At 47.3% G+C, this 26273-nt stretch overlaps 1 protein-coding gene across 3 annotated transcripts in view; it reads left to right on the forward strand.

Moving 5' to 3' along the window:
- Positions 1–26273, forward strand: part of SLCO2A1 (solute carrier organic anion transporter family member 2A1) — an 85820-nt gene that overhangs the window by 13761 nt on the left and 45786 nt on the right. The gene's annotated exons all lie outside the window — the stretch shown is intronic.

A 26273-nucleotide genomic window follows, 5' to 3' on the forward strand; every position in this document is an offset into this window, starting at 1 on the left:
GCTCGTGGGAACTGCCGCATCACACAGTGACAGAGCTGGGGTTCAGGGACCCTGTCTTAAGAGACAGTCCTCTGTGGCTGCTCCCTGTGTCCCTCCACAAACCCTGACCAGCCAAGCCAGGCCTTTGCTACTTCAGCCTCCAGACCTACAGACATAGCAGGCTGCTTACTCATATTTATTGCTTTGTTTTCCCAAGCCAAATTTGACACTGGTGACCCCCAAATTCCTTGTTGCTCAGTTTTCCTCTCTTGCTGCACCTTCCCTCACCCACAGCACATAAGCATGGATAACAGGACCTGGCGTGGGGGTGGGGGCAGCAATCAAGTGGCTTAGAAACCCTTCCTGAATGAGTAAATGGAAACCCAGTCCGCTGAACAATGCTTAAACATGTAATTCATCTGTTCAGAAACTTATAGTGAGGAAACGATTTGTGTATCTAGCAATTGGCAAGACAGTAAATAAATCTTGGGACATCTGCCTATGAAATATATACAAGTCAGGTTTTAAAGATTTATTGTGAACAGTTTTGACTTGGGGGAAGAGTTTATTCTATCAACTTAAGTAGAGGTGGCAGGATGGACATCCGTGTGAAGAGATGATCCAGATCCATAAGACTTGAAGAGGATATGCCTGAACAGAGGTAGTTCTCTGAGTGGAAGCCTATAAATGGTTTTGTTCTTCTTCTTTGTGACATTCTGTGTTTTCCATATTTTTACAATAAACGTGTCGCGCATTTATAATTAGAAGAAATTACCAATTAAAAGCCCTGAAGTTTGTGATGGTACCCCCACACCCACCTTTGCCTTGTCCAGCGAGGTCTGTCATTGTGGTCTGTGAAATGAGATGTGAGGTAGGAGGAGGCTGGTCTCCAGGTCCCCAAGGATGGACCAAGGATGCGGCCAGGAGGGCAGCCAGGGGATGGGGTTGTCTGCAAGGACCATTCCTATGCCAGTCACTGCTCCCACTGCATTTTTTTTTTTTTTTGGCTGCACTGGGTCTTCGTTGTTGCATGCAGGCTTTCTCTAGTTTTGGTGCTAGGGCTTTTCGTTGTCATGACTTCTCTTGTTGCGGAGCACAGGCTCTAGGCATGCGGGCTTCAGTAGTTGTGGCTTTCAGGCTCAATAGTTGTGGCACATGGGCTTCGTTGCCCCATGGCATGTGGAATATACCCAGACCAGGGATCGAACCTGTGTCCCCTTCATTGGCAGACAGATTCTTAACCGCTAGACCACCAGGGAAATCCTCCCACTGTATTTTTTTTTTTTTAGTTTTATGGCTCCTCAGTGATGGAGGTGAAGTGAGATAATAATACCTTAGTTCTTAAAGAGAGGCAGACCTATGGAACATTTTCTTTTCTGGGAAGATTGAGAAGTGTCTCTGTCCAGGAGGCCTCTCTGCTGTTCTGGTGCCCACTCCCAAAAGCTGGCTTAGAGTTTGGGAATCCAGCCCTAAGGGTTGGCCAAACATCTTAGGGAAGTGAGTGTACCTGATGGGCTCTGTGCCATTTAGGAAGAGTGGGCCTGAGCAGTGAGGACAGAGGCCGGGACAGCATCTGCTCAGGGGTGCTTGGGATCCAGTGCTGAGTCTGGAGTTTTATACGTGGGAGGGTGTGGTGACATCCCTGGGTGGGCTTTCACGCAATCATTTTGGTTAGCCGTGAGTCATTTGGTGACCACTGTTTGCAAGTTGGTACTCTGCTAATGTCATAAACAGCAGGGGCTTCAGAACTCTGAGGCCAGGAATGGTGTCAGGACGGCTGCCTGAAATGCAGTCATTCATTCATTTATTAATTATTGTTCAGTCATTCAGTCATGCCTGACTCTTTGAGAACCTGTGGACTGCAGCATTCCAGGCTTCCTTGTGCTTCAGTATCTCCCAGAGTTTACTCAAACTCATGTCCATTGAGTCGGTGATGCCATCCAACCATATCATCCTCTGTCTCCCCCATCTCCTCCTGCCCTCAATCTGTCCCAGCATCAGGGGCTTTCCCAATGAATCAGCTCTTCACACCAGGTGGCCGAAGTATTGGAGCTTCAGCTTCAGCATCAGTCCTTCCAATGAATATTCAGGGTTGATTTCCTTTAGAATTGACTGTTTTGATCTCCTTGCTGTCCAAGGGACTCTCAAGAGTCTTCTCCAGCACCACAGCTTGAAAGCATCAATTCTTTGGCACTCAGCCTTCTTTATGATCCAACTCTCACATCCATACATGACTATTGGAAAAACCATAGCTTTGACTAGATGGACCTTTTTCAGCAAAGTGATGTCTCTGCTTCATGCAATACATAATTATTGATCACCTAGTCTCAACCATTGGAGGTACAGTGATGAACAAAACAGAGTGGGCCAAGCCCTCCTGAGAGACATAAACACTGGGCAGATGCACAAATAGATGCAAAGTTTTGTGTCAAGTAAGAGGGGAAAGAATTGGGTTTTGTGAGGGAGAAGGAGGTAGAAACAGAGCTGGATTCTGCTCACTACATCTGGGGTCATGTATTCTGAACTCTAACATGCCACCTTCATGCTTCTGCTATTTAACCTCTGCATGGGGAACACAGCCATGAATCAGAAGATGCCTGTCTTCCAAAGCCTCTTGTTAGTTGCAGTAAGATGAGAGAACTATAGTCAATTGTGGCTTTCATCAATATGACAGGTTTACATAACATGGGACCCTCCTGTTACAAATACTTAGAGTTGCTGGATAAAATAGAATACCATCAAATATTTGAATACAGAGCTGAACTTGTAAGAAAGGAAGTGAAATCTTCAGGGGCAGGAAATGATGAACAGTGTATCTGCTGACCCTGTAGCAGGGATTAAGGGGAAACTGTGTAAAGAAACTCTCAAGAAACTCCTGATGGAGATTGGGTGTTAGTAATCTCACAGGCACCAAATATGACATGGGGTGTTGGTACACAGACTCTTGCATGAAATTGGGTCCTCGGTGAGAAAGGAAACAGCAAAACTCTGCCAACCACTTGGATAGAGGTAAGAGACATATCTCTAACTGGACCTCTAAGTGAAATTCTGAAAAATCTAAACCTCAAGTCTGAGCCACATGAATTTGGAAGCAGAATGTATACTATCCACACAGTATGGGGATCACTAATCAAATAAATTAGCATACGAAATTGGTTCTGGACTGGTGCTAACTCTTTGCTATCTGATAGACACAGAGGTAAACAACTCTGGAAGGATACTTCTGCAATCCAGACCAAAAGTATCCCAAGAGAAGACTGTGCCCATGGAAGAAAAGCTTACAGTAAACAGTCACACAGGGAATGAGCCACCATAAGCCACAGACAGCATATATATCATATATCATTGAGGAAGACTGGCACCTCAAGATTTTGAGATAATGGGATACTTGGAAAGAGACTATAAAATTATATTGGGGGCTTCCCTGGTGGTCCTGTGGAAGAATCCACCATGCAATGCAAAGGACACGGGTTTGATCCCTGGTCTGAGAAGATTCCACATGCTGAGGGGCAACTAAGCCCGTGCAGCACAACAACTAGCCTGAGCTCTGAGAGCCTGGAAGCCACGACTACTGAGCAGCGTGCAGCGATCACTGAAGCCCAGGCGCCCTAGGGCCCACACGCCACAGGAGAAGCCCATACGCTGCACCGAGAAGCAGCCCCACTCCTTGCAACTACAGAAAGCCCACAAGCAGCAACGAAGACCCGGTGGAGCCAATAAATAAATATAAATGTACACCAAAATGTTTAAAGAAGTGTAAGAAGAAATAGAAAACACCAGGGAAGAACAAACACTATGAAAAAGGAGCAAGCAGATGTGAGAAACACATAGAAATTCTATAGCTATAGAAAGTAAAAAGTGAATGGTTAAGTAGTAGATTAGATGCGATGACTGGTTAATTAATAGTTCAGATAAGTTCCCAATTTGAAGTCCTTAACTTAATGACATTTTCACTAAATGATAGTAAGTGGAAGATAGGGTTGAAGAGTCACCTGAATGCAGCATGGAGGTATAAAGAAGTGGAAACTGTGGCACTTCACAGAGGAGAAACCTGGCAAACACAGCCTTGGCCAAGTGACCAAGTTTAGCACCATCAGTGATAAGTCATCTTGAAAATACGTACCCTTTAACTAACAGGGTGAGAAGAGCGGTTTACCTCTGTGGTCTTCCTCCCTGAAAAATATAACCCCAGTCTAACCTTGAGAAAATCATCAACAAACCCAATCTGAAGAGCTTTTTACAAAATATCTGATCAATACTCCTCCAAACTAGGAATGTCTGAATGTCTTCTCACCGTCAAGAGGAGCCTAATGTCTTCTCACCGTCAAGAGGAGCCTAAGTTTTGGAAGCAACCTCGATGTCCATCAGCAGACGAATGGATAAGGAAGCTGTGGTACATATACACAATGGAATATTACTCAGCCATTAAAAAGAATACATTTGAATCGGTTCTACTGAGATGGATGAAACTGGAGCCCATTATACAGAGTGAAGTAAGCCAGAAAGAAAAACAACAATACAATATACTAATGCATATATATGGAATTTGAAAGATGGTAACGATAACCCTATATGCGAGACAGAATAAGAGACACGGATGCATAGAAAAATTTTATGGACTCTGAGGGAGAAGGTGAGGGTGGGACGTTCTGGGAGAATAGCATTGAAACATGTATATTATCATATGTGAAACAGAACACCATTCCATGTTCGATGCATGAGACAAGGGCTCAGGGCCGGGGCAATGGGATGACCCAGAGGGATGGGATGGGGAGGGAGGTGGGTGGGGGGTCCAGGAAGGGGAACACATGTAAACCCATGGCTGATTCATGTCAATGTATGGCAAAAACTATTACAATATTGTAAAGTAATTAGCCCCCAACTAAAATAAATAAATTTATTAAAAAAAAAAAAAAAAAAAAAGAGGAGCCTAAGGAGACCAGACAACCAAATTGGTGTGGTGTCCTGGCTGGGATTCTGGGACAGAAAAAGGAATGAGAAAACCCAATGAGATCTGAATAAAGTATACTTTTATGAGTTAAAAGAAAAAAAGAAGTGGAAACTATAAAAGGCAGTTTAAGAGACATGGAAACAGTAAAAATAAAGTCCAATGTAAGTCTAAAATGAGTCCCAAGAAGAGAACAGAATGAATAGCTGAGATAGACAGTATGAAAAAAATGACAAAAATTTCCTGAAGTAATAAGACATATGGTACCTCAAAATAAAGCATAGTAATTTCTAACAGGAATTTACAAAAAGAAAGTATCCTTATACATATCATGTATAGCTTCCCTGCACCAGCTTCCCTGGTGGCTCAGTGTTAAAGAGTCCGCCTGCAATACAGGAGACCCTAGTTCAATTTCTTGGTTGGGAAGATCCCCTGGGGAAGGGAATGGCTACCCACACCAGTATTCTTGCCTGGAGAGTTCCATGGACAGAAGAACCTGGAGGGCCCTAGTACACAAGGTCGCAAAGAGTCAGACACAACTGAGCGACTAACAGGCTGATTTGACTTGGGTCCCTTACTTCTGTCTCCTACCCAGACTCAAGAAAAGGGAAGTAGCTCACTTCTGGGCTCTTTCTTCAGCATCATGATTTCTCTGATCTACAGTTACAATTTCCTCCCTGGAAGAAAGGAATGGCTACCCACTCCAGTATTCTTGCCTCGAGAATCCCATGGACAAAGAAGCCTGGTGGGTTCCAGTCCATGGGGTTGCAAAGAGTCAGACATGACTGAGCAGCTAAGCACAGTGTCAGTACACAGGTGTTGGGGAGGCCATTATTTTGTCTACTGCCGGGTTTAATCACACCAGAGCCAATAGCAGATACAAACACACGTATGTATGGATTGATATATGCGTTAAGAGATTTATTTCAAGGAATTGGCCTATACAGTTGTGGGGGCTGAATAAGCAAACCCAGAATTCACAGGGCAAGCAGTCAGGAAAGGATGATCACAGGCATTGGGCCAAAGCTCCTGTTGAGGAGAATCAATCTCTCTCTCTTTCCACTGTGCTTTTAATGTCTTCTGATTAATTAAACCAGGCCCACCCAGGTTATCTAAGATAATCTTCCCGAAAGTCAACACACTATATATTTTAATTACAGCTGCAAACTTGCTTTGCAGCCAACACCTAGATTGAATAACTGGAGACTGTAGCGTAGCCAAATGGACACATCAAAAGAAGTACTGTCACAGGGTCAAAGGGCAGTGACATTCAGGACATGTATGGAACAGAATGTGGCAGCAGGGAAGAGAGGTGAGCACCCCTGGGCAATAGGCCTGCAAAAGGAGAGATTTGCAGAGGGGCTTTGCTGACATCACTGATGGGAGGAATGGGTACGTAGGGGTGAGCTTCTGCAAGGGGGCCTGAAATGGGGCATGGCATCGTCTCCTTCCCACAGTGAAAATCCCGTCATCAGTCTGTGCTTCCCTCCCCTGCACAGAGCGGACCCCCAATATATCACCAACATCTCAATGACCCTTCCTACACTGCCCACTAGTGTTTGTCTCTGACCTGCTTCTGAGGTCATAGCCTCCTGGGCTGCAGAGTTGGTCATGATACTGGAAAGGGTGGTGAGCTCAGGTCTGCTGCCCCCAGGGCTGCGGCTTGTAGGTGTCAAGTATTCACTTAGCTAATCTTTCCCCATCTACAGATGGCTATTGATGATTTCATTCAGGAATCTTGAAACCTGCTGGGAGAGAGCACAGCCAAACAGATCAGGTGTGGATGGTGAAACCACATTCCCTTGCGCTTGCTGGGGTCAAGAGCTCCAGGCGAGGTGACGGGGATGATCCAAGGAGCTGAGAGGCCAATGGAAGCGCACAGGCAGAGCTAGTTGTGGGGTGCTCCTGGCTGCCAAGACAGTGCCGATGGAGCCTTAGCATGCAAACAGACCCCATACCCAGATGGGCATGTGGCCAAGGGGAGGGCAGCGGAATCAAGGGTGTGCCTCTCAGTTTTGCCCTCATTCCTTTGTAATGGGTTTACACAGAGGTTAGGCCTTGTCTCCAGGAAGGAGATGCTGGAAAGGATTTGGGTTAGAGTTCAGGGGGACCTACTTGAATCTGAGGCGATGGTTCCCTAAGTGAGGCCCCTGTACCAGCAGCAATGGCATCACATGGGAGCTGGTTAGAAATGCGAGTTCTTGTGCCCTATTGCAGGTCTATTGAATCCAAAACTGGTGGTGGGGCACAGCGCTTTAACAAACCTTCTAGGCCACTCTACTGTCCCCTGAAGTTCAAGAACCTCTGCTCCGAGGCAAAGCACACATCAGAGCACTGATTTGTAAGCAGAGGTCACTGAGGCGGCTGTGATAGTCTTGTCCCCACAGTATTCGTTAAAGTGACTGATGGGAAGTAGCCGTATTAAACTGAAATGGTTCCCAGGGAATGTGAGTATCTAATGTGGAGTCGTAATTGATGGGAAGAATTTGGGGAGCATTCCAGACAGGCCAGTGGAGGCCTCCCAGAGCACCCCATGGAGAAAGGAGGGTAGGGAGGGTAGGGTGGGGTGGACAGGGCCTTCTTGGGCTTGATGAACATGGTGGCCACATGTTGGAATTGGGACAATCTCCAGGGGAGCTTGGGCACACAGGCATGCTGTGCAAGGCTGAGTTCCATTTTAACCTCTTTTTTCCCACAAGTGATTTGGAAATGGCAAATTTTCTCGGAGGTCAAGATCAGAGGTGTTCTAACTAGTGATATTTATAGCTTAAATCTTACTGTAGGTAAACAGGGAATTTGAGAAATTGGCTTGCTTTCCCCCTTGCTCTCGCTCCTGCCCTAATTTCCTGTGTTTAGACTGGACATTTCACGTCATAGAGAAGACCTTGACACCCTGGACGACCCCTCCAGACAACAGGGCAACAGTGTAGGTCCCACTCCCCTGGGCACTCCCTGGGGCCCTGGGCGGCAGATGTGGGAGGAAGCGGCCAAGGGTGCGGGTACCAGGGGAAGATGTTCAATTGCTTTTATCTAATGTACTTTCTGATGGGGAGGAGGCTAGCATGCCTTGCTTGGCCTCCTGCCTTGACCTTTCCTGTAAGAGTTTCCTTTGCTCTCTCAGTCCAACCTAGCACCCGAGGAAACTTTTCCAAGAAAGGTTTTGAGCATTTTCTGCAGTGCTGATGGTCCTGTCCTGTCAGCCAAAGGCTGGATCCCACCCAGTGTCTCCTACCTTGCCCTCTCCAGACCCCACAAATGTTTCTCCCTTTCCCCTGCTCCTTGCTGATCTGAGGAGTGGAGTGGGGAGGAAGGCAGACAAAGCAGAGGGCAAGGGGAGGCATATAGGAGTCCAAGATGTGAGGCCATGAAAGGGGCAGCCCTCAGTCCAGAAAGGGCCAGAGATAAATTGAAGTGGTGGAGAGAGGGGAACTGGAATAGAGGATCCTTTGGGGGCAGAGATGTCCTGGGCCACTGTGCTGGCCAGGGGTGACCAAAGAAGACCAAGCAGATGTGCTGACCATCTGCATTTGGATGTAGCCTTCAGTGACAAAGCTGCCCACCCCTGGAGCAGGGGGCCAGACGAGCAGACTCCTACCCATTTAAAGACTAGACACAAGACTGGACTTGGACCAAATCATATATGTTGTTAGAAATCAGGTTGCCTCTGTCAGCCACCAGATCCTTTATCTTTCAAGTCAGAATTCCCATGTCCCAGAGAGCCTCATCAAAGGCCCATTTTTCCTCCAGATTTTTCTGCAAATTTAGCTAGTGAAGTTCTGTTAGGAGATATCCCTGGGGCTCCACTGCAGGCAAACCTTCCATCTATAGATGGTGTCATGCATCCGTATGAAGTCTAACAAGGCATGAGGCTCTGCCCTCACGGAACAAAAGGTAACAGAGATAATCGGACAAGACATCTTCCCACAGCTGCCTTCTTGCTCAAAGACTGTCAACATAAAGCCCTAAGGGGATTGAGTTCAAGAGCCCAAATAGTGGCTACTGAGTCACCATTTTAATTTAGTGATTAGTCCCTGGATTCTATATGGTCCTGAAGGGATCTTCTTTCTTCCTGGGTGTGGGGTTAAATAGCTGTCAGAAGTGAGGTTCTCTTTCCTTAGGGGCACCTGCCAGTTAGCCTGAAACCAGGGATGGCTCTATTAATGTCCACTTGGGTCTTTCCCTGCCCCATAGCCCACTTCTGCTGCCCACCACTTACCCTACTCCCCACTGTCTTTGGAGCTCCCTGCTTCCCTTTCCTTGGTCTTCAGATGCTCACCACCCCTACCTCTCCTTAGTTATCAGGTCATGACCTTCTCCCTTGCTGACGTCCCCTGGTCTACTGACACACCCTGACTGGAGGCTTCTTCAGTCTTGTCCCCAAATCCTTCATTGGCCTCCCTGCCTCTACTCTGTTACAGGTTGTTGGTTTTCAGTCGCTCAGTGATGTCTGACTTTTTGTGACTCCATGAGCTGCAGCACACCAGGCTTCCCTGTCCTTCACTATCTCCTAGAGTTTGCTCAAACTCATATCCATTGAGTCGATGTTGCCATCCAACCATGTCATCCTTGGCTGCCCCCTTCTCCTCCAGCCTTCAGTCTTTCCCAGCATTAGGGTTTTGCCAGCGAGTCAGCTCTTCACATCAGGTGGCCAAAGTATTGGAGTTTCAGCATCAGTCCTTTCAATGAATATTCAGGGTTGATTTCCTTTAGGATTGACTGGTTTGATCTTGCTGTCCAAGGGATTCTCAAGAGTCTTCTCCAGCACCACAGTTTGAAAGCATCAATTCTTCAGCGCTCAGCCTTCCTTATGGTCCAACTCTCACATTTGTATATGACTACTGGAAAAACCATAGCTTTGACTATATGGACTTCTGTCAGCAGCTTTACTTCCAAGGAAAAAGCATCTTAATTTCATGGCTGCCATCACCATCCACAGTGATTTTAGAGCCCAAGAAAATAAAATCTGTCACTGATTCTACATTTCCCCCTTCTATTTGCCATGAAGTGATGGGACCAGATGCCATGATCTTTGTTGTTTTTTTTAAATGTTGAGTTTCAAGCCAGCTTTTTCACTCTCTTCTTTCACCCTCATCAAGAGGCTCTTTAGTTCCTCTTCATTTTCTGCCATTTGAGTAGTATCATCTGCGCATCTCAGTTTGTTGCTAGTTCTCCTGGCAATCTTGATTCCAGCTTGTGATTCATCTAGCCCAGCATTTTGCATGATGTACTCTGCATACAAGTTAAATAAGCAGGATGACAGTATACAGCCTTGTCATACTCCTTTCCCAATTTTAAACCAGTCGGTTGTTCCATGTCTGGTACTAACTTTTGCTTCTTGACATGCCTACAGATTTCTCAGGAAACAAGTAAGGTGTTTTGTGTGTGGTGATGTATGTGTGTACACATAACTCATCTTATTTACAAACTGCCCCAGAGGGGTCGAGCCCTGCTTAACCCATAATGATATTCAATAAGCATTTGCTATGACATTACTTCAAGTGTTCCTTCTGGGAGAAATTAGCAATAATGTACCCCTGTATCCCCTGCCCCCTCTAGCCCCCACTAAGATTTGTTAAAGCAAACAGACTAAGGGAATTGCAGACTGTGTCTGCACCTTTGCCAGAGGGAGGCACCATTTCAGTCTTCATAAGGAGACATAGCATCCCATGAAGGTTAAGTCTTGACTTGTGTGTTTTTTGAACTAAGTAAGGTCTTTGGGAGCTGATCTGCTGTAAAACCATGATGGTCCTGAGATCACAATTGTGATGGTGTCAGAGAGAGAGGTCCACAAGTTCCTAAGGGGATGTGTCAGCAGGGGAGTAGCCTAAATAAGGGAAGCGATGTTCAAACAGAGCTTGACAAGGGGAGTCAGGCCAGCAAGGAGCCAAGGGAAGGGGTGGGAGAATGTTCTAGGCATAGGAAAGCATGCACAGGGACTCAGCACCTGGATGAAGAGGACCACATTCAAAGAGTAGATACAAGTTCAGTGTGTCAGGGCTGCTGAGCCAGGAGACCTCTTAAAGGTATCCAGGCTGCAGGCTCTGGTTTAGAGCAAGTCTAGAAAGGCCAGTCAGTCTGGAATTCTGTCTTTCATAAGGTCCAGACAGATTGGTGGGTAGATATTTCTGGCCTGTGGAGAAATGCCTGAAGACTGACCCTGCTACTTGTGAGAATTTGCCCTCAGCTAAGATGGCAGGGCACCCTACAGGACAGCTTCGAAAGGCAGGAGGAGAGGCAGTTTCACTTTGTGGAGACAAGGAAGCCCCCTCCATTCCACACGGGCTTCCTGTAACTACTTGGCTCCCACAGAGGAGAGGTCCACACGTTTAGGTAAAATTCTCACGGAACGTGAGTCAGGTCCCTCCAGGAGTGGAGAGAATGTGGGAGAGCCTGGAGATAAGAAGGAGGCACCCAGGTCAGGGGAGTGGAGCCCAGAGGCAATCAAATCAAGGGTGGGAGGGGGAGAGGCAGGAGACAGGAGAGGCATAGGAGGCCTCGGCTGTCATGGTGTTTGTCCACAAAGGACAACCACGAGCAATAGAAGAATTAAGAAAACAGCTGGGTGAATTGGGAGGGACATGAGCAGCTACGAAATAAAGCAACCTGCTTTCTCAGTCACCTGAAGAGTGGGTGAGTGCAGACTCTCTGAAGATGGAGGAGGAAATGTAGTAGGCCCAAGAGAGGTGAAGATGGTTTCTAGTAGGGTCAGCTGAGGACATCTGGGCCAGAGGGACAGGATTCTGTCATTTAACAGAATGAAGAGGACCAAGGGAGTTGCAGGCATGCTTCTAGTGATTGCCAGAAATCCTTGGCTTGTAGCCACATCACTCCATTCTTCTGCCTCCAGTGTCCTGTGTCTCTGGATCCAAATTTGCTCTTGTAAGGCGCCCGTCATTGGATTAAGGCTCACCCTACTCCAGTAGGACCTCACCATAACTTGATTATATTTGCAAAGACACTATTTCCAATAACGTCCCATTCACAAGCACCAGGGGTTAGGCCTTTGACATATCTCTTTGGAGACACAATTCAGCCCGTAATATCCAGCAAAGAGGCTGGGGACAGCACAGGTCATAGAAAGTGTCCTTAGCAGAGGCAGAGGGTGGAGAGAGAGGTAAGATCAGTCATAAGGATCATAACAAAGATGCTGAGGGACCACCTGGGGGACTGGAGGGGAGAGGGGCTTGTGGGGAGGGGAAGTGGAGGCCCACGGGGCACGATGGCAACAGATATTCTGGGTTACCTGCCAGAGTTATCTGCAGGTAGCGTGATTCCTTTGGGTTCATATCCTTGATATTTTGACTGTCATCAGTTGGTAGATAATGGAGACCACCAGCTTCCACGTCCCTCTGGGGATCCCCAGGAGGTCAAGGGTGGGATCTGGATTTGTGCTCAGCACTTGCAAAGGACACGTCATCCTCCTGATGCATCTGACAAAGCCTTTTCCTCCTGTCATGCTTCTACTAGCGGCCAGGAAAGCAGAAGGAAGTCACGCCACAAAGTGTGGCAATTGTGCTGTGTTGGGGCATCTGCCCTGAACATCTTGTCCTGCTGGCAGGGGCGGGCTGGAGTTTTCAGGGAGCTTCTGTCACTTTCAGATTAATGGGGTCTTGGAAGGAAGTGGGCATGTGTGAGGATCACTGTGGTTGGGAATGTTGGGTCCCTGGTGGGCAGGGGAATGCTGGAGTGAGCAGGGTGGGGCGTGAAGATGCTTATGTGCAGGAGAGTGTTGCTGCCAGGGGTGGCCTGTCGCAGGGGAGCACGCCTTTCTGCTGCTTGTGTGCGGCTCTGGAACACTACAGCCTCAGGAGGCGCTCTGACAGCAGGTCGGCCCCTGAGGTCGACAGTGACAGTGAGCAGACCTGGAGTCCTGGCGTCCATACACACCCGTGCCCTGGCCTGTCCTGGTGGGCAGCCAGCCCACCCTTGTCTCAGGCGTGTCTGCTGTCTTTGACTCCATTACAGGTTCTTCAAGCTCGGCTCTCAGATTTCCAGTGACTTTGATTGGGCTGGGCGTGCTGTGGTTTATTAGGAACTTGGCGGCCTCTGAGAGGGTGAACACAGGCTTCCAGGCAGGGCTTCCGTGGGTGAAGATTCCTTCCTCATCCTGCTGGGGCACCTACCGTTCCCTAAAGAACCTCAAACTCCGCATGGGGCAGCCTCGGGGGGACACCCAGACCTGCCCCCCTTCACTGCTCAGTGTGACTCCAGTCTTTCTGTTAAAAAGCCTGGTGGGGCCAAGAGGTGAACATGAGTTCAGGGTTACATTTTTCCAAATGGAGATGTTTGGGAGCTCTGACATGCAGCTGGCCCTGGGTGTCACCCTCCTGACAGTGAAAGAATTAACAAGGATTTGCTAAGTAATTGATTTATCTCCTTGGGAGCTAAATGGGCACAATAGAAGGAAAAAAGAAAAAAAACACCCTGTATCTTCAAGGAATTCACAATCTGCTTTAATAATTTTACATCTTCCTACTCTTGGCTTACAGGTGCTGATGTAACCAGTGGTTACATTCCCTGAAGTTCATTCTTTCCCGTTGATTTGTTTATCATCAGATATTTGCCAAGCAGATCACCTCTTCCTCATAAAGTAGTAGCCAGCTGTGCTTTGGGATCATTTCCCTCCTCCGCCCGCTGGCTGGCGACAGCTCTGTGCTGGATGTCAGGATTGCTGTAGGGCCCCAAACATTCAAGGTGGTTGTAACTACAGTCTGGGCTCAGGGCCATGAAGGAACAATGGAGAGTGTGTAACAGGAGGGACATTCTTCACCATCATATGGATATGTAAGTAGACGCTAAACAAGGGAGGGGGTGAGAATGAAGAGTCCCCCGCCCCAGACCCCGGAAGACAGAATGGGTCCCACCCCCAGAAGCTCTAAGGTAACACGTCATCTCAAACAGGCAATGAGTTTTCCACCCAGCTACAAATTTTACTGCCTGTTACCCCAGACCGTAGCTAGGGTAGTGCCCAAGGAGAGGCCGTGGTGGCGGGAAGCTCAGCGGGGCCAGAGGTGGATGGGAGCTGGAACAGGGAGGCTCTGCAGCCTGGGGTGCTCTGCTTGATCTTGATCTGAGCTGGTGGAATTCCACTGGAGGGATTTTTCATGGGTCATGAGAGGCTCTGATCTCCATCTTCAGAAGATCACACTGACACACCATGTGATTGCATTTCTATAAAGTACAAACCCGGCAAACTACGTGAGCTGCTAGAGGACAGGAGATCACTACCCTGGAGGGGAGGGTGACTGAGAGGGTGCCTGAGGCTGTCTGAGAAGCTAGAAATGTTTTTTTTCTTGGTCTGCGTGCTGTCCCTCTGGCACTTTATCAAGCTGTACCCTTTTGACTTGTGCCTTTTTGTGGTGAATGTTATGCATTCTTCAAAGATCACTCTGGCTGCTAGCTAGAGAATAGATTGGAAGGAAGAAGAAGTGGGCTTCGGGAAAGGATAGACCCACCTGGCCAATAGTGGCCAGGTGAGTCTGCCAGCCTCTGGATGGAAGGTGCCAGTGGAGGCGGAGACGCAGCATGGCTTAGAGCCTTGGTTTGGAGGTTAAAGCACCAGGGAGAGAACTGGAATCCGAAGGAGGCAGTGTAGGGTAACATGGTCGTTTGAGGTATGAATTTCAGATACTGGTTGTTGGGAGTAAAGTCAAACTGTGTGGGAAGTAGGGGGTTGAGGTGGGAGGTCTGCAGTCTAGGATGGACTGGAGGCTTTGGCGTGCCATGAGGGTGACCTCTGTGGTGGACGAGCAGGATGCCCATGGTGTGTGTGTGTGTGTGCAGAGAGACAGACAAGGGGGCTGAGGATGGAAAAGAAAGAGCTCCCACAGGAATTTCTGAGGAGGAACACTTACAGAGATTGCACGAGCTTGGGAAGCCAAGGCATCAGAGATGGTGAGGGAAACAAGAGTGTCAGATGCTGCAGGACTTAGGTAAAGCTGTCACTGGAGAGACCACTGGGTTTGGCAGTTAGATAACCAGTTATCTTGGTGAAGACAACTTTAGTGGTGCCTTCTTTGCCCAAACTCTTATGCGATCAGGGTGCTGGGTGGAGCAGAATGATGGTGTCACTTGGGGTACCTTGGGTGTTACCACTTACCAACTGTATGATAAGAGAATTTTGTAAGCTTAACTGAACCTCAGTTCCTTGTCCACAAACCAACAGAATCGTATTTGCCTCTCAGGGGTATGAGGCAGCTGTATGCAGCAGGCATTTATTAAACATCTATTATGTGCCAGATACTCAGCCAGATGCAGAAGATACAGACCAACAAATAAGCAGACAGAAACTAATCATTACACAAATAAGGTGATGTGAGGAATTCTGCCCCTCCGTGCTTCCCTGTGGCCATGAACCAAGGGGTCCCTCCTTCCTGGCCGGCTTCCCAGGGTCCTGGGCTCTTCCGATACATGCCTCCACACCCGACTTTCTCTCTGAAAAACTCACTTCCCCTTCCTTGAGAGCAGGAAGGGAAGGGCTTAATCTGTAAACCCTTCAGGGAGGTGAGGGAAAATATTAACATCCCATCTTGTTTTACAAAGAATAGGAAGAATATAAAATAGGCGAAGTTTCTATATTAATACAATATGAGTGCTGTTTTCCTGCCACAAATGGATTCAAAGTTTCCCGAATGGCGCCTTATTTCACCTAACAAATTACTCTCGTGCCAACTTCCAAAAAAAGACAAATGGTACTTGTTTTCCATGAAGGAAAGCTTTCCTGACTTAAAAAATAAAAGTGACTTTGGAAATTTCTAAAGAAGAATTTGGACACATACTTACATAAATGTCAATGCTAATTTTGTCTCAAAGTTTTCATTTTTCTGGAAACCCTTGAGCACCATGCTTCTAGCTAATCTGATAAATTCATTTAGTCTATGTGCTCATGTTTCATCTCTTCCAGAATTTTTTTAATCTACGATTTCTAAAGCCCACACCACATGTCCTGGTCACCTTGGGCTGTCTCTTGCCCTTTGCTCTTTCATCCTCCTTCACAAATGCCACCAGGAGAGTCTAGACATCTGACTTCCTCATCGCTGGGGCTGAGCTTCAAACGGTTACCACCAGGGAAAAACCAAAGGAAAACAACTACAGCCGAAAGTGTTTGAAGATTACTGGTATCACTGCAGTGTCCCTTCCAACTAGACCGTTGCCACTGAAATCCACATGTTTCTTTACAGAGAGTGCTGATCGTCACACATCCAAGGGCCCTCAGGACTCAGTCTTATCAAAGGCCTCTCCTAGTCACAATAACAAAAACTACAGAATTATGTGGCTTGGGACTTGCAGTGTCCCGTTCAATTTTCTCTTATCTAGAGGCCTTCAGGGGAGATTTTCTTTCCTAAGCGAGTGGACTAAACTAAAAAATGGCTGAAAGATCCTGGTCTAATCCAATTCCTTGGCGACCTGGATTAGAGAGGTCCTTGGCCCACCCCCACTCGCACCAAGAAGTGTGATCCGTGAGAGAGACCACTTAAGTGCTGTGGTCCTCTGGGCTTGTTGTGGTTTCTTGTGGCCTCCCGGCCTCCACTGAGGCCCCAGTCCTCTGTTGGAGCAGCTCCCACAGACCGCAGATGGCCCTTTTCGGTCACATGAGGAGGACCTGCCAAACAGTAAGGTCACGGTCTGGAGAGCAAAAGCTAGCAAGAGGATGCTGGGCAGAGATGCCTAGGGGCCTCCCCGATGGGCAGAATCAGAGTCCCAGCTCTCCAGACTGGCCACTGCCCTCTTAGGGAACAAGGAAGCTGAGAGGGGAATCTGTGTTTTTCTTTTTAGATTGTTCTGATTTTTATACTTCCGAGGCCACCCAGGACCATGTCTTATCAAAGGCTTTGTCTACTTTATGATAATACAAAAGACACTATTACAAGTACCTTCCCTGACTACCACCAGCTTGGACCATGGGCTGGCTATTTTGAATCTCTGAGCTTTATCTTGTTTAGGCATTCTTCCCACATGAGAACATACCTGATTTCCTGAATCACTTCCTAAAAGACACATTGCCCTTTGGAGCCACTGAACCATGGTTTGGATCCAAAGTCACTCCCTACTGAAGGTACAGGAGGGTAAGCAGGCCGACGAGGCTGAAAGAGGCCTTCACTCCAGGCCACATCTTTGCTTTGCTTCTTCTCTTGGCAGGATACGGGCAAGATTCCCCTCTCCCCTCTAGCTCAGAGGATCCAACCCACAGACCTCCTTTCCTTTCAGATGCTGCCTCTTTGAGGTCATTGGGAAACAGCTGGAAGTCACCTTTTCTGAGTTTCCTTCTTTGTCCCTATTGCATTAGGACCTCTTGAGCCCGGAGTCTCACCTCCCAGATCTTATCCATTGGGTGAACTTCCAACCAGGACTGAGAATGGGCTATGAGACTAAAGACAATAAAAAAAATAGAAATATTTAAGTGGAGATAGAGAGACACCCTAAGCCACCACCACTCTCCAGCTATGTGACTTCTGTTGGAGATATACTGACCACTTTGGAAAATCCTAGTCAAATGAATGAGGTGTCAGGATGCATGATGTCCTAGGGGGTGAAGGAGGGAAGGTTGTGGAGAAGAGCCTGGGTACACTTCTTGGCTTGACTCCTTAGGCCCCTGACAAGTACATACTCCTTTTTTTCCCTTTGAAAGAGTGGGGACAGAATTATTCATTTGTTTACTGGACTTAGCATCAGGAGGTGGATTGGGTTCATAATTCAAGATGGCAGGCTCAGCGTGTGTTTGTCTCGCCTCATCTCTAATACCCTCGTTAGGATAAGAGCAATGAATTCGAAAATAGTGAAAACTAATAACAGAAAAAAGAAAAGCACAGGAATCATGAGTGGATGAAACATCCCAATAATTTCAGTAAGATGGAGGGTGGTTGGAAAGTGTCAATAGATGAAAAAAGTGGAGGAGAGTGGACTCTGAAGCACATGTGTGGGGCTGACAGTAAGGGAGCCCCTGGACTTGGAACTTGGCACAGTCATGCAGAGCTGCAGATTCAGAGTGGGCAGGGATGGAAGAAGTCAGAGATGACAGACAGCTAGAGCTGGACCTGTGGGGTTAATACAGAGCAGCCCTTTACCTTGGGCTTCTCTCCATGCCTTGAGGGACCGTCAGCTGTGTGGGTGGGCAGCCAGGGGGTAACCCCACTGCTGGCTCCAGGCTTGCTTGTCACAAAGTGAAGTGATCCAATAAGGATACAAATACTGATAGAACTATTAAAAGTTGGGGAGAAGAGGGAGAGAGGGGGGACCTGAATAAGTGAGCTAAATCCTCTTCTATCATGGCACACAGTCAAAAGAGATAAATCAAGAAATTGCAAAACAAGAATATTATTTTGAGATATGTGGATATAATCGACAGAAACACTAAAAACAGTATGTCCCTGGACTGTAGGACTTGTGGTAGGCTACAGTTGAGCATAGGGCTGGCATTGTCATTCTTAGTCCTTCCATATGACAATTTTTTAAAAAACATGTGCATGAATTCAAACTAAAAGAAAAAAGTGAAAATAAATGTAAGCGGATTTGTGATTAAGTAGGAGGGATCCCAGCTAACCGTGAAAAGGAGCTTCTGAATGGCAGCGTGGCTCAAACCCAGCTGGGTTGTCATCGTGGCTGGGCAGCTCTCGTGCTGCCCAAGAGACGTGCGAGCCTCCAGCTGTTCCTGCCACCCTGCCCCAGTCTGCTCCAGCCTGGAGAGGAGGAACAACAAGGATTCTGGGGCCAGATCTTGACCCACAAAGGTTGGAGGGACTAAAGCAAGTGGCACCTCTAAGACTCCTGTCTCACTTAGGAGAACTGCAAGCAGCCATCCTCTCAGCTCTCCTTGCACTGCTAAGCAGGGCGAGATTAAGGTTTCCCTGAGCTCTTCTTTACTCTTTCTTCTCACTCTTCCTCCTTCCTTCCTTCCTTCCTTCCTTCCAATAGCTCCATTTAGACTACTGACATCTGCTGTTTAAGGATGGGAACATTGATCTAAATTGGGAGGTCACAGCCTGTGTCCCAGTCCAGCCCCATCTCCTGCTCCTGAATGGCTTTCTTCCCACTTATGGTTCCCATAAGTGTGTTGAACTATCTCAGAGACATCACATCCTGGTGAACCTAAGGCATCGGCTGGATTTTCTAGAGTTTTGCCTTCATCGGGATGCATGTGGACAAAATCAGAGTTGGTTGACAGCAGAGTCAGTGATTAAATGGGTAGGAATCCTGTGAGGGCCACATTTCAGAAATTCTCCTAGTATCGCTATAATTCTAATTAGGTGCTTCAGATCATAGTTCTTTGTTTAGTTCAGAAAAGAAGGTCATGAACCCTCATAGCAGAAGAAACTATGGCTGGGCTGGACTTTGACCCTTTCTTGTTCATCCCGAGCTATAAGGGTTTCACTCTTTGTCCTGATGGTTTACCCTTATAGTCTGATTATTTACTTACATAGAGCTCTGAAGTATGGCTGGGGCCTAGGGTCTCACTCTGAACCTTCACTTGGTGTCTCAGCATCTTTCAGCCTTTCTTAGCTCTTTGGCAAAAGTGGTGAAAAGAGTCATCTCTGTTAGAAGAAAGATCTCCATGACCACTCCAATCTCTCTGCTTCCTTCCTGTCTGAATTTCCTCTCCATGTTTGTTAAGATTGGAAAAAGAATAGAGCTGTGAACATGAACAGTTAGACGTTTTAGAGCTTCCCGTCCACCACACCCTGCAAGAATGTTGTTCCCTTGCATTAACTTTCCCTTCGCGCTTCCTTCTACAAGATGTGCCTGAAGACTTGTATAATTTTAACACACACACACATGAAAACCTAGATGTTTACATTAACACACACACTTAAATGTCTACTTGGATTTTGATGGTTTCAAAGTGAACTCTTTAACAGATTTATTCCAATGACACTGCCAATGCTCATAGTTGTTTTTTGTTTTTTTTTAACTGTTTGTGGAATTCCCTTCAAAGCCTCAGAAGATTATTTTGAATACTTTCCTGATTGCAAATCTTTTTGAAGTCAAATTTTCCTTTAACTTTATTGAGGCATAGTTTACATATTATAGGGCTTCCTTGGTGGCTCAGATGGTAAAGAATCTGCCTGCAATGCAGGAGACCTGGGTTTGATCCCTGGATTGAGAAGATCCCTGGAGAAGGGAACGGCAACCCACTCCAGTATTACTGACTGGAGAATTCCATGGACAGAGGAACCTGGTGGGCTACAGTCCATGAGGTCACAAAGAGTCAGACACGACTGAATGACTAACACTTCATTTCACTTTATATATAATAAAGTGCATAGATTTTAATGATTGATGAGTTGCTTGTAGACTGATTAAAAGCAATGCTGAAGAGGGAATTTATAATGATTGAGGACAGACCATTGGAACAAACCTGCAGCTTCCCAAATGGCTCCTCTGATGGACATATATTCTGGAAGAGAGTTCATCAGTTAGACTATTTTAAGACCTATTCATTCACTTGACAATGAATGAACCCCAATTAAGGACTAGGCATTGTTCCAGACAAGAGGACATGGTATCTTAAAAAACACACATCATTTTTCCTCTGTGAATTCTGCATTTTGGTGGGGGTGATGACCATAAGTGATAAATGTGTGGTGTAATTTTAGGAAGCAATTCAGTTCACTTCAGTTGCTCAGACATGTCCAACACTTTGCGGCCTCATGGACTGCAGCACATCAGGCTTACCTGTCCATCATCAACTCCCAGAACTTGCTCAAACTCATGTCCATCGAGTCAGTGATGCCATACAACCATCTCATCCTCTGTTGTTCCCTTCTTCTCCTGCTTTCAATATTTTCCAGCATCAGGATCTTTTCTAATGAGCCAGTTCTTCACATCAGGTGGCCAAAGTATTGGAGCTTCAGCTTCAGCATCAGTCCTTCCAATGAACATTCAGGGTTGATTTCCTTTAGGATGAACTGGTTGGATCTCCTTGCAGTCCAAGGGACTCTCAAGAGTCTTCTCCAGCACCACAGTTCAAAAGCATCAATTCTTCGGCACTCAGCCTTCTTTATCATCCAACTCTCACATCCGTACATGACTACTGGAAAAACCATAGCTTTGACTAGACAGATTTTTACCAGCAAAGTAATGTCTCTGCTTTTTAATATGCTGTCAAGGTTTATCATAGCTTTTCTTCCAAGGAGCAAGTGTCTTTCAATTTCATGGCTGCAGTCACCATCTGCAGTGATTTTGGAGCCCAAGAAAATAAAGCCTGTCACTGTTTCCATTGTTTCCCCATCTATTTGTCATGAAGTGATGGGGCCAGATGGCATGATCTTAGTTTTTGAATGTTGAGTTTTAAACCAGCTTTTTCACTCTCCTAGGAAGAAATAACTGCTATGGAAAAGGAAAAAAGTGGAATGAGGAGGCAGAAAATGCTGGTGGGCTATTTTTAAAAAGATAATACAGCCATGTAATATATCTTTATTTTCTTTTCCTTTTGTGAAGAAATCTCAAGACCCAGATTCTACCATAAGCTACTTTTAAAAGGGACATGGAATCCTTCCATAAACTGTATTCTGCAGAATGTTAGAGTCTGTAGACGTTTCAGATGTACACAGGGGGTCACATGGCTAAAGAAGCCATGTTCTCCATGGGTAAAACAAAGCTAAGCCAGTATTTACTGAAGGTTTTCTTAGAGACGTTAATATGCTAATACAAACTGTAAATATTCACAAGGAAGGATGGTAGCATGCAAAATTTTCCAAACTTTTTTATCCTGGGAATCCTTTCAACTTGGAGCATCTCAAACAAGTGGTGATCTGCCTAACACATTGTGGGAAATTCTGTCCTAGAATTTTCATGCCACAGAAGATGGGAAAGCAACAGAGAGGTTCAATTATTTGGGCAGGAGGAGGGAGAGGTGGGAGCCTGGGCTTATTAACTATCTCTCCAGAATGTGGAGCACACGCTGTGGGTTGCTAGGGCTTTAAACACAGACCCTTTTATGCGAGCCTCCCAAGGCAGCAGGAACAGGTATTGTCAAAGCTCCTGTTTGCTAATGGGGAAACTGCTGTCAGAGGGTCAAATGCATAGTAAGAGTTCACGCCATTCATTACAGAGTCAGGATGTGAGCTTCGGCTTGAGTCCCAAACCCCAATTATCAAACCCCACAACACCATGTTGTCTAAATGGTGGTGGAGGATGGGTTGCAACCCAGTGAGCAAACTTTTCCTTCTCCCACCAGTCTGTCTCCTTATGCTCATAAGCCCCACGGTCTCACGAAGGGATGGATTTCTATCTGTCCTGCATGGTGTCAAGTGTTTGCTGCTCCATGTTGCACTGGCCATGGAGCAGGTACTTAATAAGTTCTAGTAGCCTGAGTCCTGTCCATGTAAGCTCAGTAGTGAAACCAGATGGCTGTGACCTTGAGTAGCTCTGGACAGAAATCTACTGGAAACTTCTACCCACTTCTGTCTCTTTACCCGGCATCTTCTGCCCACCTTTCCCTCCCCTGCAGCCACAGATCTCATTCCTCTTCATCTGCTGAGTCCACAGGAACCAGGGGCTCAGATACACACCAGCACTTCTGCTGGGGCACCTGTAAGGGACCCAAACCTGATAGAGCTGCAGTGGCTGAAAGCTGGCGGTGCAGTAGGCTTTGCTGGGGTGTGAAGTGAGGAAGGCGCCCCCTAACTCTAGGTGGAGACTTCCACCTCGTGTCTGCAGGGATTTTTGTATTTACTGGAAAGAGCAAAGACGTATCTTTCAGGAAAAGATCTGAGACAGATTTTTCCCCCACCATCGTCACCTTTCTCTCCTGAGACTGCTAGGGAACCAAGTAGAAATTGTGTGTGCTTAGTTCTTCAGTTATGTCCGACTCTGCAACCCCATGGTTTGTAGCCCACCAGGCTCTTCTGTCCATGGGGGTTCGCCAGGCAAGAATACTGAAGTGTGTTGCCATGCCCTCTTCCAGGGGATCTTCCCAACCCAGGGATCAAACCCAGTTCTTCCGCATTGCAGGCAGATTCTTTACTGTCCGAGCCACCAATCAGCTGCTCAAGTAGAGATTAGTCACTCTTGTTAATTCATTACTGATTTGGTTAGAGGGAGACTGGTATTTTTTAACTTTATATGCAGTAACTTGGGTGTTCCAAACCTGAACTCCTGTCCTCTCTCTCCATCTGCACTCCTCCTCCTGGGCCCCCATCTCACGCACAGCCTTGACCCCTTCCTGGCCCTCATTGGAAACTCTGCCCCTTTTCTTCCACCTCAAATCAAGGACAAGAGCCTTATCAACTCAGCCTCTGCAGGAGCCTCTAAACAACCACTCCCTGCCTCCCCACTGCCTTGGATGCTGGCCCAGCCCTCAGTGTCTCTCCCCAGGCTGCTCTGACAGCCCTCTGCTGGATGCCACCTTGAATGCCAGTCACATGCCAAGCCATCTGGAAGCCTCTGCACAGAAGTCAGCATCAAGTGCCAGGACTTTTGGAAGCTACTTTGAACTGGACACATAGCTGAGCCTTGTGCTGGGCAAGGGAACCACTGAAGGGTTATCCAGACAGAGATGGGAAAGATGATTTTGTGAAGACTGAGCAAAGATGCAGACAGTGAGTGTGCACTGTGGGGTAGTGTGTGACCTTGATGAAGTTTGAAGGACGAGAGGTTCTAGCTCTAGTGCTACATAAGAAATCAGCCCTAAACTAAGTGCTTAAAACAATGGCAACACTTAGTTTGCTCATGGATCTGCTATCTGTGGAAGGCTTGGTGGGCATAGCTCACCTGGCATCGAAGGCTGGAGTCCTGAGCTGGCTGCAGGCTGAAACTTCAACTGGACTTATCGGCTGGAACATCACTATGTGGATCCCCCATGAGTAGGGAAGAGGGGCTTCCTTATAATGTGATGTCTGGGGTCTAAGTTCCCATGAAAAAGCTGGGGGATTCACTATTAACTTTCAGGACTTAGCCACAGAGGTCACAGAGCATCACTTCTGCTTCCTTCTCTTTTTTAGAAGCAAATAGGTAAGATTGCCCCCTTTCAAAAGGAAGAGAACACAGATCCCACTTCTTGATGGATGAATGTCATTGTCACATTGTAAGAGGTGTATGTGGGACAGGAGACATTGGTGTAGCCATCTTTGTAAAACATGATCCACCTAGCAGAATATGGAGCCAAAGAGGCAGGCAGAGTCCAGGACCTGTAGCATCTTGGATGACATTCCAAAGGGCATTGGTTTTCATCTTGTGAAAGGTGGGGAGCCTTCAGTGAGAGGTATTAATCTGGGTGTAACTAGCTCACAATGGTGTTTGATAAAGCTCTTCCTGGAGTGATGAGATGGAAGACTGAAAGGCAGTAGACAGTAGATCTGTGAGAGGCTGTTAAAGGAATCTGAGGGAGATAAGAGAGAGAGGGCCTGAAGCTAGACATAATCTGGAGGTGAGGGCAGGTCAAATGCAAGAGGCGCCAGATGAAATCACAGTGGCACCAAATGTCAGAGGTGAGGACCATGCATCCAGGAGGATTTCCGGTTTCTGGCTTAGGGCACTGACCGAACATGATGGGGAATGAAGGAAAAACTGGAGTGGTTTGTGGGGGGAAAGCATTGGGCCCTATTTAGGAAGAGATTAGTCTGGGGGAGGTGCTAAGAATGTCAATATGGACATGTCCAGCACAAAGTGTGATGCACTTGAGCGTAAAATCCCTGGGGGACGTTCTGGAGGGGAGTCTGAGATGTGGGCACCCCAAATGGGGTTTTCAGTGTACATGTGCAGAAAGGGAACCGTGTCCAGGGAAGGTGACTACAGACAATTTGAGCGGGGCAAGTTGGGGGGGCATTAACCTTCAGGGGGTGATCAGAAGAAGATAATATGGTAAGGCATCCAAGATTAAATTGCCTGTATCCTGGACGTAGCAGGTGCTGTGGGCTTAGGGCCAGGCTCTCCAGATGCCTGGCAAGCCTGGTTCTCACACAACAGAGTAGCCATGGCAGATTCTTGCCCTTGTGAGCCCTTGGTCTCCTCAGCTCTGAGGCGCTAGGATCCCCCTTCTCTCCCTCTCTGGACTTCTGTTTCCCCATTCGTAAGAGAGAGTGGATCATTTTCCAAAGTACCTTTATCACAACATGTTGAGAATTCCAGTACATGAGAAGCAGAGCTGAGTCTCCCTGGGGAAGCAGGGGTGGCGAGTGGACAGGCTTCCTCCTGCCACTCATGAGGCAGATGGCTGTGACCTTGAGTAGCTCTGGACAGAAATCTACTGGAACCTTCTATCCACTTCTGTCTCTTTACCCAGCATCTTTTGCCCACCTTTCTTTCCCCTGCAACCACAGATCTCATTCCTCTTCATCTGCTGAGTCCACAGGAACCAGGGGCTCAGATACACAACCAGCACTTCTGCTGGGGCGCCTGTAAGGGACCCCAATCTGACAGGGCTGCAGTGGCTGAAAGCTGGCAGTGCAGTAGGCTTTGCTGGGGTGTGAGGTGAGGAAGGCACCCCCTAACTCTAGGTGGAGTCTTCCACCTCGTGTCTGCAGGGATTTTTGTATTTACTGGAAAGAGCAAAGATATATCTTTCAGGAAAAGATCTGAGACAGATTTTTCCCCCAACATCATCACCTTTCTCTCCTCAGACTGCTAGGGAACCAAATAGAGATTGTGTGTGCTTAGTTCCTCAGTCATGTCCGACTCTGCGACCCCATGGACTGTAGCCCACCAGGCTCTTCTGTCCATGGGTGTTCGCTAGGCAAGAGTACTGGAGTGGGTTGCCATGCCCTCCTCCAGGGGATCTTCCCAACCCAAGGGTTGAACCCAGTTCTTCTGCATTGCAAGCAGATCCTTTACCAGCTGAGCCACCAACACTGCTTCTGCCCTCTCTCCCTGGCTTACAGTGTCTCCTAGCTGATCCTGACTTCTGACCTCTCAGCCCATCCTTCCTCCCTCTAACTTTGATTTGCATCACTGAGGGACAGTGTAAATTCCATGAGGCCCACTGTTCTGGGGTGGAGGCCACAGCCTCTGCCTCCCGGGAGCCCAGGTGCAGTTAGATCTTCCCTTGACTTAGTGAAATTCAGGCTGACACAGGGGCCCTGGCAGGCAGCTTCCGAGACGGGCTGAAAAGAAGGCAGGCTCAGCAGGGGAGTGGCAGTGCTTGGACAGGTGTCTGGTTCTGTGGTGTGCTGGCCACCTTGATTTGGATGTATGAGCAGGCACTTGGGCTGCACCCTGGGCTTCCAGAGGCTTTACATTGGCAGGTTAGAGAGGAGATGTCACTTCTGACCCCAAAGCCTAGAGCGGGGCCCCTGTGGATGGTTGGCTTAACAAGGAAATAGAAATAAGGGTGGATCCCTGTTGCTTTCCTGAGATGCCAGCCCTTCCAGTGAGGGAAGAGTTTTGGCAAACTAGGAAACATACTGGCACTCTG

The sequence above is a fragment of the Giraffa tippelskirchi genome, chromosome 2 (assembly GCF_054371585.1).
Source record: "Giraffa tippelskirchi isolate mGirTip1 chromosome 2, T2T-mGirTip1v1.2.pri, whole genome shotgun sequence".
Taxonomy (NCBI): Eukaryota; Metazoa; Chordata; class Mammalia; order Artiodactyla; family Giraffidae; genus Giraffa; species Giraffa tippelskirchi.